Source organism: Vespula vulgaris, chromosome 17 (assembly GCF_905475345.1).
Source record: "Vespula vulgaris chromosome 17, iyVesVulg1.1, whole genome shotgun sequence".
In the NCBI taxonomy this organism is placed as follows: Eukaryota; Metazoa; Arthropoda; class Insecta; order Hymenoptera; family Vespidae; genus Vespula; species Vespula vulgaris.
Window position 1 is genome coordinate 21151 of NC_066602.1, and position 14637 is coordinate 35787.

The 14637-nt window shown below is 33.6% G+C and overlaps 3 long non-coding RNA genes across 15 annotated transcripts in view; 2 read left to right on the plus strand and 1 right to left on the minus strand.

Moving 5' to 3' along the window:
• Positions 1-14637, plus strand: part of LOC127070226 (uncharacterized) — a 36803-nt gene that overhangs the window by 19333 nt on the left and 2833 nt on the right. For all 12 annotated transcript variants that reach the window (XR_007784385.1, XR_007784386.1, XR_007784387.1 and 9 more), the window contains 3 exons: positions 365-576; positions 803-994; positions 1075-1215. This is a non-coding gene — a long non-coding RNA (uncharacterized LOC127070226). The remainder of the gene's footprint in view (positions 1-364; positions 577-802; positions 995-1074; positions 1216-14637) is intronic.
• Positions 2506-9761, minus strand: LOC127070229 (uncharacterized). The gene is made up of 3 exons (XR_007784391.1): positions 9375-9761; positions 4789-5036; positions 2506-3938 (listed from the first exon to the last, which is right to left on the minus strand). It is a non-coding gene; the product is annotated as an uncharacterized LOC127070229 (long non-coding RNA).
• Positions 11077-12360, plus strand: LOC127070231 (uncharacterized). Of its 2 annotated transcripts, none has more exons than XR_007784393.1 (3): positions 11077-11768; positions 11848-11993; positions 12064-12360. It is a non-coding gene; the product is annotated as an uncharacterized LOC127070231 (long non-coding RNA). The 2 variants fall into 2 exon arrangements; XR_007784394.1 differs by having other exon boundaries at positions 11082-11768; positions 12089-12359.

Genomic DNA, 14637 nt, shown 5'->3' on the forward strand with positions numbered 1-14637 from the left:
GGTAAATAATCCTCATCAGTAGACATCATACATCTCAAGTGGTGTCTTTACAAGTAGTTCAAGCGGTGGAAACAATTTCTTCGTTCTCACTAGTCAGTTATTTATGTCATCAATATGAGGTAAATTTATCAGTAGTCACTAGTACATAATTTATTATAAAATTTCAATTATATACTATCGAAACGAAACTGATTTTCCTGTTAAATACCACCTCCATTATTATTTGTTGCTTTTCAGAAAAGGTACTTTATATTATTTAAAAGGCCGCAACCCCATTTATCTTTGATATCTATATAATTTACATGAACAATTGAATATCTATCGTGAGTCGTAACTAATCTACAAATTTTGACTTGTTTTACAGGAATACGAAACGAAATAAAGACGGGTGCCGTTCTCGTAGCCCGGAAGTACTGGAAAGAAACCGAATTGACGGATATGTGACATATGAATATTTCCGAGGAAAATATGCCATTTCAATTACACTGAACGTGTAGATTAAACATCCGACATCCGAAATGAAACTTTTTTATTTACTTTGGCACCTCCTGTTCTTCCGACGATACATCTTACATGGTTAGTATAAATACCCGATAATATAATACCCTTCAACCAGATTAGGATATGAAAACGTTTTCCTGTTTAGTCTTAAATTTTAATGGTAAATCAATCAATGCTGTGTTTATGGAATAGGAAGATATTTTAGAGACAAGATATAAATTTTTTATTCTAAAATGTAATGTGTAATATAAAATCTGTATCATATGTATACTTTATAATAATTTATTCGATTTTTACACAGATTTTATAAAGTCGGCGAGGTCGTTACATTGATAATTGAATTCATTTGAAATCTTCCACGTTGAAGAGAATCTTCTAAAATTGGCGAAATAGCAATATACATAATTACCTGTTTTATGCAGAAAACGCGACACTATTGGTACGCCATTATTATAACAATCATCGATCTTAATATTGGATTTTAATAAACAAGGTACGAGGAGATCGGATGTACGTAACTTGTCATGTACTTTATCCCAATTTTCTATATGAATTTCATCTCTTATTATATAGCACATTGGATTGTCAGAGGAGTGGTTCGAAAAGTCGTCGCAAAATCTATTCAAGGAAAGTGCACCGTTACCTGTTGCTGAGAAATGATGTACTCTTCAATGTCTCCATATCGATGTATTGCAACATAAATTTACCATAGAGGTAAGTTTGATAATCAATATTCACAATTTTACATATTTGATTGATACATTCATTTTTGGAAACTAAATTGGATTATAATTTCGCTCAGTAGGTATATGTCAAAGAACTTTAAACACAAACGAAAGTAGCTAATTTTCTCATCGAAATGAATTTCTTCAAAGTAAATATACATTGAAGTAAATTTTTTGTGAATTTAAATTCATCGTGATATATGAAATTAGTAAAGAACGAACATTCTTTATAAATTCAAATACGTACTGGTATCTACTCCTTAAATACGGATTATATGGAAGTTTACTTCGGTTAACTACAATATTACATTTGTATGCACATACTACGACGCTTAATATGTACCTCAAATCCATAATACATATCATAATACACAGCAATATCAGCTTAGCATTAAATGTAAGACTAAAAAGAAACACGTTCTCCGGATTATATTTGTTTGATAGTCGTACATTTATACTCTCTTTGTAGGACGCATTACCGGATGAGGATCAACGAAAGAACAAATTTAAATATGTTGCACTTGGATCGTCGAATATTTAATTATCACGCGAAGCGTACGCGAAAAACCGTATTTTCCCAGGACGTATTATATTTCACATATCGGTTAATTCAGCTTCTTTGCTGTCATTTTCAGGGGTTGGAATTGCTTCCGCCTTTAATTCGTGTCGTATATCTCTAAAATAATGTATCTAAAATTCGTGTATCACTCAATATTCGTAGACTGGTGAAGACTTAACTGAGTCATTCGTTCATTTCAATTGTAGAATTACCGAAAATAAATCAGGCAATGCCATTTAAAAGCAACTTTTCCAATACGCAACAAAGTAACAATTAAAATGATGTAAATCAAGAAAATCATTTTCAATTCCAAACTATAGAAATGAAATTTTACAAGAAATCTTATACTAATCAGTACGGCTAAATTTTAAAAATATTGATGGAGTAAACGAATGACTAGTGGGAACGATGAAATTGTTTCCATCGTTTGAATTATTTGTAAAGGTATCATTTGGGATGTGTGATGTCTACGGGTGAGGATTATTTTCCGTACGATACCCACTTACACGTTACTGGTTCGATAACCACCAAAGGAATGCTAACTCCCTAAATTAAACGAGTCCTCCCATTAGAGGACCAAACTTCCTAAATTTTATATCTCTAGCTAGAACGGTAAATAATTTCTTCTATTAATTCCAATTATTGTAATTAATAACATTATATTGCATTGATTGCTATAAAATGATTCCTTAATTCCTATACTACTATAAATTCGTAATGTTTCTTTCTTTCTTATCCCTAGTCATACTTAAAAACAGTTTTCTAATGTTACCAAATATTAATGATATTACAATTTCCGTACTATGTAATTCTTTTTGTAAAATCTTCCGATGAAAAAAAATTTTTTCGTCGGAAGTTGTATCTACTTTCAGATTCCTTGGAAACATTTTCTCCAAATATTACCCTCTCTTTTGTAAAAAAATATATATCTTAAGTTATCGAAGAATTCATTTCCGTTATTTTACAATAATATTATATGATAAAAATATGTATTCAAAGAAATAATAAAAAACATGTACTCAAAGAAAATCTTTCGTCATATTTTTTCGTTTGCCAATATTATCTTCTTCTCTTTCACGTATTTCCCCTCCGAAAGAACTACAGAGTTTGTGAGTTATTTGAGAAGATCGAGTGATTGCATCGCCATATTTTTTTGCAAGACATGCACGTCTCTCTGGATTTTTCTATTGAAGTAGCAAAAGAAATCTAATTCCTAGATACATGAAATGAATATCAGTCAGTTTTACCAGATACGTTTGACAGTTTTACATTCTGAGATAAGATGGACTTGTTTGCAATGGTATGCGAGTAGACCTCGTTTAACATGCTGACATTTGGTGAAGTAAACAAGTATTGATAAAACTGGGATTAAGAGATTTTCAAAGCTGAACTCACTTGGTATTGAAACATCGAGTAGTACAGATAGATCCCTCGACTAATAATTCAGGAAATCAGAATAGTAATATTCATTTTGTATATATCGCTTCGTTATTTCCTAATCTACAATTTGAGACTACCATACCGTTTACTTACTTATTTCTTTTTCGTTGAGCATGGCAAAATTTACAAACAAGAGTTTCGAGTCATATGTAATGCCGAAGGGGAATTACAGGTATACACATTTATACGGATACGTTAGAAAAACTAAATATTAATCGGGAGAGATAGCAGTGATAGTGATGTCATCCAACGAGAAAACGAAGAGATCTCATACATAATGAGACGAATGATAGTGTTGGAAGAAAATAGCTTCAACATTTATCACAGACATCGTAAGGCATTATAAAGGACGACATTTTGATATTTGACAAAAATATATGATCTCCTATGTCTACGAATTAGCTTGTTAACTGGTATTGATCGGGATTTAATGATCTGCACGGACGTAATACATTCCCTCGTACATATCGTCCAGCCTTATCATATTAATCTATTATTTATTACCTCTCTCCCTACATGTGCGGTAGTTCAAGTTGGCGGGATCGAGGGCGCGATATTGCATGCATGTTGCGTACATCTTCTCTCTTATTTCGAAAACGAAAAAGGTCTTTTTTCGTTAGTTTTTCTCCAGTGAAACAAAGCAGACAATTCGATGATACGATTATCAGCTACCATTTAGAGCGTATTCGCCGCCGATGGGTTGCTTCAAAAACCTGAAAATGTTAAAGCACGATTAGATACTTATACTGATCAATTTGCCCATGATATAATCTTAGAAGCGTATCAGTAATGTGTATATTAACGCCCATAAGATATATGTATCATAAGAAATTACCAAGAAAAAAATTACTTCTTTTTCATTCAATGTTAATCTTTGGTACAGAGCAATCATTAAATAGGAAGCAGAAACGTGTATTGTAATATGTAGTTAGGCAATGTGGATCATTATATTTGGGTTATTTCATAAGGTAGTAACGAGAAAATAAGAACTCGTCGCATTAGAAAGGATTGATCGAGAAGTTCGATTTTCTCGAACTCATATACTTTTCGGTCTATTCGATTCTTTCGACCGTTTAATTGGAAATGTTGATTTACCTTCGAATGAAATACGTAAAAGAAAAAAATTGCTATTACGAAAATAAAATAAATATAAGAAAAGAATTTCTCTGAATTCCCAAGTCTTATCATTGCGAAATAATGGTGTAATATGTTAATCGCATACTGCTGTGTATTATGATATATATAATGAAGATGAGCTGCACATTAAGCAAACGTAGGAAGTGTACACAAATTTAGTATTACAGTTAACCAAAATAAACTTCCATATCATTCGTATTTAAGGAGTATATATTGCTATGTACTTGAATTTATAAAAAAATGTTCTTTACTACTTCGATATATTACGACGAATTCAAATTCACCAAAAATGTATCTTATACTCCACATTACAAATTAGAATAAAAAATTTATACCTTGTCTCCAAAATATCTTACCATTCCATAAATACAGCATTGATTGATTTACCGTTTAAATATAAGACTAAAAAGGAGAATGTTTTCATACCTTGATCTGGTTGATGGTCTGACGTTTGTATTATCCATGTAGGACTTGTTATCGGATGTACAGAAGAACAGGAAGACCAGGTAAATATGTTTCTCTTTGGATGTCTCATATTTAAGTGTCAAGTTGAGCGTAGTTAAAATTCTCGTATCTTCTTTGGAATTACAATCCGGATATCGGTCGATTCAGGTCCTTTGCAATACTTCCTGGGTATTGGAACTGCCTACGCCTTTAATTAGTTTTGTATATCTCTAAAATAAGCCAAAATTCGTAGATTAGTTAAGACTTACGAGAGACATTCAACTGTTCATCTAAATTGCGTAGTTATCAAGGATAAATCGGGTTACGCTCTTTTAAGTGATATAAACTACCATCTCCGAGAAGCAACAAATAATTATTAGGATGATATTACATAGTGTATAATTGAAATTTTATAATGAATAATATACTAATGACTACTGAAAATTGACCTTATATTGATAACAGAAACGAAAGACTGGTGAGAATGAAGAAATTGTTTCCGCCGCTTGAACTACTTGTAAAACTACCGTTTGAGATGTAGGATGCATACACATAGGGAATATTCATTGCACTACACCCGCTCGCGTATAACTAGTCACACATCTACCGAAGGATAGACCTACAACTTTATCGTGGTTCTCTGACAGGTGGAATTCGTCTGCCGCACGTCGCTTAGGGAAGTTAAAAAGCGTCCAAAATGGCGCTCTCTGCAAAGAGTTTTACGTTCCACGTAGAATAATCAATATTTCCTATTACACGATCGAAAGATCCCGAAAGCTCGTAAGGTGCGAGGAAATAGAAATCTCTATTGATGTCTAATAATCGGATGTATCATCATCCTTTTTTTCAATGCACTTCTTTCGCTTCTTCTCTTTCCCTACTACAGTTTACAAATTGAAACTAGAAATCTACTAAAGATTTTAAAAAATTGGCAAATAATTTTCTTCCCGTTCTTGTGGTTAAATGTATATATCAATAAGAATTAATTTCGAGCAAAGAATATTGTTCGACGTCTTTTTTTGGAATATTAGCATCTATTCTTTTTCTGTTACTTCAGTTAACAAGCATCTCTCTTTCTTTATTACCCATTAGCAAAGATATGGATTCAGATAAAATCATTCCTCAGATTTAGTTTTCTTTCGTAATATCATCTTCTGCTACTTTAAGTATCTCGCATTTCTGTTTCACGTTTTACGCATTTGAATACGATTTATGCAGGTAAATCCAAATTTTTCATTACACGGTCGGCCGAGGCGAAAAGGCCGAAGAGGATATGAGTGAGGGGAAACGAGTTTCTCGACAAATCCCTTTTAATTTGACATATTACTACAGCATCTTTTTCACTACCGTACGAAATAATCCATATTGCACAAATACATATGGAGATAAATCCTAGTAATGGAAATAAACCCTAAGCTCCTACTTCACGTTTATTGATCGCCCCGTCCCAAGGATTAATATTGAATAGAAAGAAATTAATTTATTTCTTGATACACTCTCGTAATAAAAATATCTTGTGAACGTTATTATACACATTTTTAATTTATCCAACGTCGGCGGAAAATGTCTATGCAAGAAAAAATTTTTTTTCCTATAACTTGATGCCATAATAAAAATTGCATAATAAACGAGATGATCAGCATGAGAAGAATCCCATTGTTCTTAAAAAGTTTCAATTTTTGTTACAGTTCATCGGCAGTGACATGATGCTTCATGTTACAGGAGGAATTCAAGAAAAGGAAAAGGAAATACACATCCATATATCTCATGTGTGGAGAACAAACATCGAGTAACATGTTATCGATCGATTGTATTATATTATCAACGTCCTCCAAAACCTTTTTATTGCTTCGTGGAGGTCTATAAATCAATATGCTGCATCTAAAAGCAAGGCATTTCGCTTTTAAACCTCCTTCTTTTCTTTAAGTGATCCGTAATAACATGTTATATATCGTGTTCATTATGTGACGGAGAATACCCGGGAAAAGGAAGAAGAAGACGATAATTATCATGGCAGTGACGACGTGCCTTGACGAGTCTTAAATTGCTGCGTTTTACAAAACTACATTCGAGTGGCGGTACGAGGAGATGGACTGTATCTCATTGAAAGGATCCAAAGATAAGCGGCTTTAGCTAGAGGATAAAATCGAGTGTGTCGAGATAGACTTATCGAAGGGCTGTTCGACGTTGCAAACGGAATCTGGATTAAAGAGAAATTGAAATGGTACTCAGACAGGTTTATCTTCGAAAATGATTAAATCTGCATGTACGATCAAAGGATTCACCCTTCTTCGGGATGACAGTGTTAGCCAGGGAACACTTTTAAATTATTCGCCGAATATTCAGTGTACGCTTACGTCACCACGTCATCGTTATACCAGTTTAAATAATTATTTAAACTGTTCATTAAACTAATTATTAAACTGATTCTCATAGTCAGGTTAAACAATTGTTTTATATAATTAAAAAAGGAGGAAACGTTTAATTCAATGTTCCAAATTGGTTATCGTAATATTCGCGACACGTACCTAAGAAATATTTATAATATTTAATCTACATGTATGGAGTAATATGGAGATTTGGACGAATTAATTTGCTGGTCTGCTCGAATTCTCTTCTTAACGATCGATCCGAGGTATCATGATCTGCGGGTGCGTAATACGTTTCTCTGTAATTAACGCCATGACCTTTCATATTGAACGTATTATTCCCTTTTCCCTTCATCTGTTGGTATAGCTTTACGCGTGCGTAAGCTTATTCAAGTTATGAGGATGAGTGTGCCATCCTAAGAGCGCGTGCGCGTATCACTCCTCTCGTATCTCGAAAATAGGACAGGTACTTTTTCATTTGTTTTTGCCCTTATCGAACCAAGCAGGCATTTGGATAACAAGATTACCTCTATAATTTAGTTATCTACTTGGATGCAAAACTTTATTGTCCTGTTAGTTCTTTTACAGAGCTGTGTACCGCGTCACTGATTTAGTTCTTAGGTAGGAACGTTTACATTTTCCTACAAATTTACATCCGATGGGAGGATTTAAAAAATTATCAAATTTTTGAAATTATCAAAAGTTATCGGAATTAGGATATTTTTGTTTAGACATTTATACGAGTTAATCGTATACGAGTTAATCGTATATACGGCCACCTGTTGCACAGCTGTTGGCTATTCCATGATATTATTCCGTGTTTGCTAACCTTATGATAATACCTGTCGACGAGTCCGACAAATTGGTTGATTTTCTTGGCTGATAATAGTACAAGTGCTTACTTGTCGATCAGTTAGTCGATTAGAATAGAGATACGTGCTTCAATGGGAACGAAAGTACAACGAGACGAAAGGAGAAACGATTTCTCATTGAGGGATACGTATTGGCAACCGAACCGGTATAGTTATAAGAGTAAAGAAGATTCCATGCACGTAGTACATATGAGAAAAAATATATAAATTTATCGCTAATCTAGTTTTAAACAAAATGCAATAAACTTACGAAGGAGTAGCGAAAATAGTTTCATCTCACTCTGTTAATAATTATGTCTTATAGGACTGGGTGTCTAGAAAGCACTGACCCTGACGAATGCACTGAGTTCGATAGAAGGTAATGAAATGATGGATTTGAAGAGATAATTGAGTTATACAGCTAATCATATTATCCAATTGTCCGTACGGTTCGATAAGGGAAGAACAAATGAAAAAATACTTTTCATGTTTTCAAAATCAGATAGGAGATGTACGCTCGCATCCACAGTGGACTGCACACTAATTCCTGTGCACACGAACTGACCCACGAAGCCAAAACCACTCACAGATGGAGGGAAATAAGAACGTATCGTATAATACGAAGATGGATGACGATACGTAGGGAAACTCGTAATAAGCACATCCATTTTCATTAAATGCCTACCAGAACGTGCTAACGAGAGATTTCGCGCTATGCAGCAAATAATTAGTTGAAATTCCGTTACTTTCAAACGTAAATTAAATATTATGAATAATTTTCAGGTACACAATGCGAATATTATGACATACAATTTTGAAAATGAATTCAACATTTCTTCTATTTTTTATTTGATTGAATGATTACTTAATTTAATTTGATGAAATCAGGATGACAAGGTGACGTAAACGTGGAATTAACATTTCTCGTGCGATTTCAAAGCATTCATTGTTATATGGAAAATCGGTAAATCCTTTGGTCGTCCTTAAAGATTTAATCATTTTGAAAGGTAAACCTACATTAGTTTCGTTTCGACTTTTTCCGAGCTCATTCTTCAGCCCATTATTAAACCTTTATCACTTCCTTTCTATCCTCCATATTTATTACTGTTATTTGCATATTATTATTATTATTCCCAATAGTTCTCGATGATTCATTCAACTTCGTTCTTACGATACACCGTGTTAAAAATTTTCGAAATCAAGTAAAGATTTGCAAAATCAATGATAGGCCAGAGACCAACATCGTTTTTATTAGAATTAAATTTGTTTGTGGAATGATCATCGTCGAGATAATATCTATCGTCGAATGAATCGTAAACGATGATGGATTCATAATCACTAGCCTTACCTCGCACTTCTTCATCTTCCGTATCTCCTTTTCCTTCCTCTTCTTCTTCGACATCGATTAACACACCTCTCCTTTCCTTATCGTTCCCAATCCCATTCACCGTATTGCGACACATATTAAGGTACATATATAATTTTTGATACTAAATGCAATCAAAATTAACATTAGTTCGATAACCAAGAACACGGTCAACGAAATTATTGAACCTTATTTTTCTTTCTCGACTGCATTTAATTCTTCGGAGGGGAAAAATATGGACTCGAAAAAGATTCTGCGACGAAATCTTTTCTACGAAGGAATATTCCCTCGTTAGAGCACAAATTCAACGTTGATCCACCATCCGCTTACACCGTCCGACATCCCTTTGACCAACCACCCCTAACGCAATCGATTATATAGTCTTGCCGAACCTGCTTACGCTTGGACCCTTTGAAGGGATATATTCCCTAGCCTCGTACCACCATTCGGAGGTGGCTGAATAAAACAGTACTATATCGGTTTCGAGGAGGTCCGTCGTTATGGCCATTATACCTACTGTCTTCTTTTTTCTCTTTCCGCATAATATCGATCATCCGACGAACGCGGCATAGAACGAGGTATTATGCTTATGTTAGATATAAGGAAGATGTTTTAAAAGGAAATGCCTTTGTAATTATTCCAGCACGTTGTTTTAATGTATTCCCTAGAAGCACCAGGAAAGGTTTGAAAGACGTTGATAACTTAGATAATACAATATCACCGACAGGTAACTTATAATTCAACGTGTGCACTCCTTAAGTTATATGGATATATTTTTCCTTTCCCTTTTTTAAGTTCCTCCTATAACATAAAGAATCATGTCACTGCCGATGAACAGGAACAAAGAACTGGACATTTTAAAGAACAATGGGATACTTCTTGTGCTGATCACTTATTATGCAATATTTGTTATAGCAAGAAGAAATACGCAAAAGAATATTGTTTGCCTAAACAACATTAATCGTCGACGTTTGGCAGATGGGATTAAAAACGGGTATACTAAAGTTCACGAGATATTTTTATTATGAGAAAGTGTCAACAACAAAATTAATTCCTTTTCAATTAATATTAATCCTTGGTAGGGAGAGATCAATAAAACGAAGCAGAAGCGTTTTTATAATATGCTGTCATGCAATGTGGATTATTTCATAGCGTAGTTGTCGGGAAGAAATAATAGTACGCCGATTTCAAAGGGATTGGTCAACATATTCCTTTCCCCCCACTTATACCCATTCGCGGAACTTTCGGCTCTTTCGAACGCGGAATAGAAAGTATTGATTCACTTGCGTGAAGCGAATTCAAATGAAATAGGCAAAAAGATAAAAACGAGAATAAACATAACGAATGATTTTCTCTGAATCCATATTCTTTCTTACTGCGTAATAAAGAAAGAGAGACGTCCGTTAACTTAAATGATAGAAAGAGAATAGAAGGGAATATTACGAAACAAATTTTCAAGCAATATTTCTTGATGGAAGTTAGTACTTATTGATAAATAATTTAACGATGAAAAGAGAAAAAATATTAATGTCCAACTATCAAAATTTCTTTAGTTAATTTCTAATTGTAAATTGTCAAGAAAAGAAGTGCGAAAAGAGGAGAAAAGAAGGAAAGGAAAAGAGGAAACTAGTCCAATGAATACCGCGAAATTGAGAAATTTATTTTCTTCCGATCCCCATGACATTTCGTCTCTTTATATTGTGTAATACGTGGTATAGATTAACCTGTGTAGATTGTCTTAGCTCTTTCCAAGGAGCTTCGTCCCGGTAATCAGGTGGTTCTTCCAACCTGACGATTTGGGGAAAAATGTCGCTTGTAGAAGTCACTCTTTCAACTATTTTTTTTTGTAATACGCAAGTAAGCGCTGAATAATGTTCCAAGCAGTACAAACGTTACAAACAATCTCTTTCTCTCGCCAGTCTTTTGTTTATGCTATCCACGTGAGGTACATTTATCAGTAGTCATTAGTATATAAATTATTATAAAATTTCAATTCTTTATTATGAAAATGAATCCGATTTTCATGATCGATACCATCCTAATTATTACTTTGTTGCTTCTAGGAGAAGGTACTTTATGTCGGTTAGAAGGGCGTAACCATTCGTTGACTTTAGAATTTAAAGGAACAATTGAACGTCTATCGGAAGTCTTAACTAATCTATGAATTTTCAATTATTTCAGCGATAGAAAAGATTAGACTAGAAAGCAGTTCCAATATCCTAGAAGTATACAGGAAGAGCAGAATTAGGGATTAGGAATCGATATCTGAGTTCTAATCACTTGCAAAGAGGATACGCATTTCAACTACACTTAACATGATAATTATATATCCGAAGTGAAACATAATTACATTGGCACTTCCTGTTCTTCGTACAAGTATGAAGAGATCAGATATAAGTATCTTGTCAAGTATCTCATTTAATCTTCCATACGAATTTCATCTTTTATAACATAGAACATTGGATTGTGAAAACAGAAGAGTGGTTCAAGAAGCAGTTGGAAAATCTAACAAAAGAATGAGCATTGTTAGCGACTGCTCGTAGATTAAATGCTCTTAAATCTTCCGATGTTGATGTTCTGCAACGTGATGTTGCTATAAAGGTTGGTAAGATAATGGATAATCACTTTTTCGTATGCTTGATTGATATATTGATCATTTATTGGAAACTAGATGAGATTATAATTTCGCTAAATAGATATATGTCCGTCGAAGAACTTTAAATGGAAACAAAAGAGGCCGATTTCTTTTTACAAATTAATTTCTTCAAAGAAAAGGTACTTCAAAGTACATTTTTTGTGAAGTTGAATTCATCGTAATATATCGAAGTAGTAAAGAACATTTTCTTATTAAATAAAGTACATAGCAATATATACTCCTTAAATAAGGATTATATGGAAGATCATTTCGGTTAACTGTAATACTACATTTGTCTACAAATGCTACGTTTGCTTAATGTATAGCTCATCTTCATAATATATATATATATATATATATATATATATATATATATATATATATATATATATATATATCATAATACAGAGCAGTATGCGATTAACATTGAATTTTTATTACTGCATTATTGCGCAATAATAAAACGTGGGAACTCAAAGAAAATCTTTTCTCGTATTCATTTTATTTTCGTATTATCGATTTTTTTGTTTTACGTATTTCATTCGAAGGTCAGTCAACATTTCCTATTACCTATTGGAATGATCCGAAGAGGCCGAAAAGGATATGAGTTCGGGAAAAACGGATTTCTCGATCAATCCCTTTTAATGCGATTAGTTATTATTTTTTCGTTACTACCTTTTGAAATAACTCGTACGAAATGATCCACATTGCGTGACTACGTCTTGCAACAAACGCTTCTGCCTCGTATTTACTGATTGCTCTGTACCAAATATTAATATTGAACGAAAAGGAATTAGTTTTTTTCTTGAAAATTTCTCATAATCCATGTATCCCATGCGCGTTAATATACACATTACTGAATCGCTTCTAATAGGGTTGTTCGTGCAAAAATTACATTTTTTTCCGATTTCTTCTTGTCACAATGTAGATTATATCATGGGCGAATTGATCGGTATGAGGATCCAATTATGCTTTATCATTCTCAGGGTTTTGCAGAAATCCATCGGCGGTGATGACGCTCTAAATTGTAGCTCGAATATAAAAAAAGGGCAGAAAGAAAAATACGTATGCTTATATCTTATGCGCGGACTATGAATTATATAGTATCGGTCGGCGGAATTGTATTATCTAAGATTATCAACGATTTTTAAATCATTTTTAGTACTTCTCCGCTGTACTATAAGTTGTCGATTTTTTTTCAAGCACCGTCCTCGTCTTTATGTGATCTCATACTGTGTTCATTATTTGATTGAGAATACCTAGGAAGAGCAAGAGGAAGGTAAAACATTTATGCTTGACGACGAAGTTTGGAAAGACCAGAGTGACGCTGTTTTATAAAGCTTGAAAGGGTGGTAGGAGGAAATGTAATTTACTTTTATAAAAGGATTCAAACGTGAACGGATTTAGCTATTGGATGTATGCGATCGTGCTGAAAAAAATTGACGGTGGCACCGGTCAAAGGGGAATTGAAATGAATCTGAGGGAGATTTATCGTACAAATTAATTTCACATACACGGACGATCAAGAGATAAACGGTTTCTGGAAGTAATAACGTTAGCAGGGGAGTGATAATGAAGAAGCAAATACTTCTCATGCTGGTGAATTCACTCATGATATAATTTTTAATACGACCAAAGAAGTATGAAAAGAATTTTTTGCGTGGGAAACACGTTTGTCTGACTTTGACTGACGGAAATCGGAAACGTGTATAATAACGTTCATAAGATATTTTTATAATGAGGTAGTGTCAACAACAAAAATAATTTCTTTTAATTTAATATTAATCCTTCGTAAGGAGCGATCGATAAAATGGAAGCAGCAGCCGCTTTTGCAATACGCAGTTATTCGAAATGGATTATATCATATGGCGATTAGAAAGGGACAATAATAATATGTCGAATTGAAAGATGTTCGTCGAGCCCCAATCCATATCCATTGAAGCCTTTTCGATTGGTTCGATCGCGTAATAGGAAATTTTGATCGACTTGTGTAAATCGTGTTCAAATGAAATACATAACAGAGAAAAAGATGATATTAGGAAAAAAAAGAATAGGACAATTCATCACTAAATCGATTTTCTTTACTACGGCGTTATAAAAAAGAGAGATGTGTAAAAAAAAATTGAGCGTTAACTTAAGTAACAGAAAAAGAATAGGAAGTAATATTACAAAAAAAATGATCAAACAACGATCTTTGCTCAAAATTAATTGTTATCGGTACATATTTTTAACGACAAGAACGGGAAGAAAATTACTGATCAATTTTTAAAATTCCTTAGTTAACTTCTAATTTTAAATTGTAAAGGACAGAAAGGTAGGGAAAAGAAGGAACGGAAGAGGAACATAGGAGAAAAAGAATAATGATACATCTAATTAATAAAGATCAATAAAGCATTTCATTTCCTCACAGCTTATGACCTTTTCGGATCTTTCGACCGTATAATAGGAAAAATTGATCAATCCACATCAAGCTTGAAAACACTTTGCAGAGAGCGCCCTCGTGGTCGCTCGGTTAACCTCCCAAAACGATGTGGAGGGGATGAATAGCGCAGGTCGCAGAACGATGACATAGCTGCCTACCATTCCTTCGGTGGTTTTCGAACCAGTAAT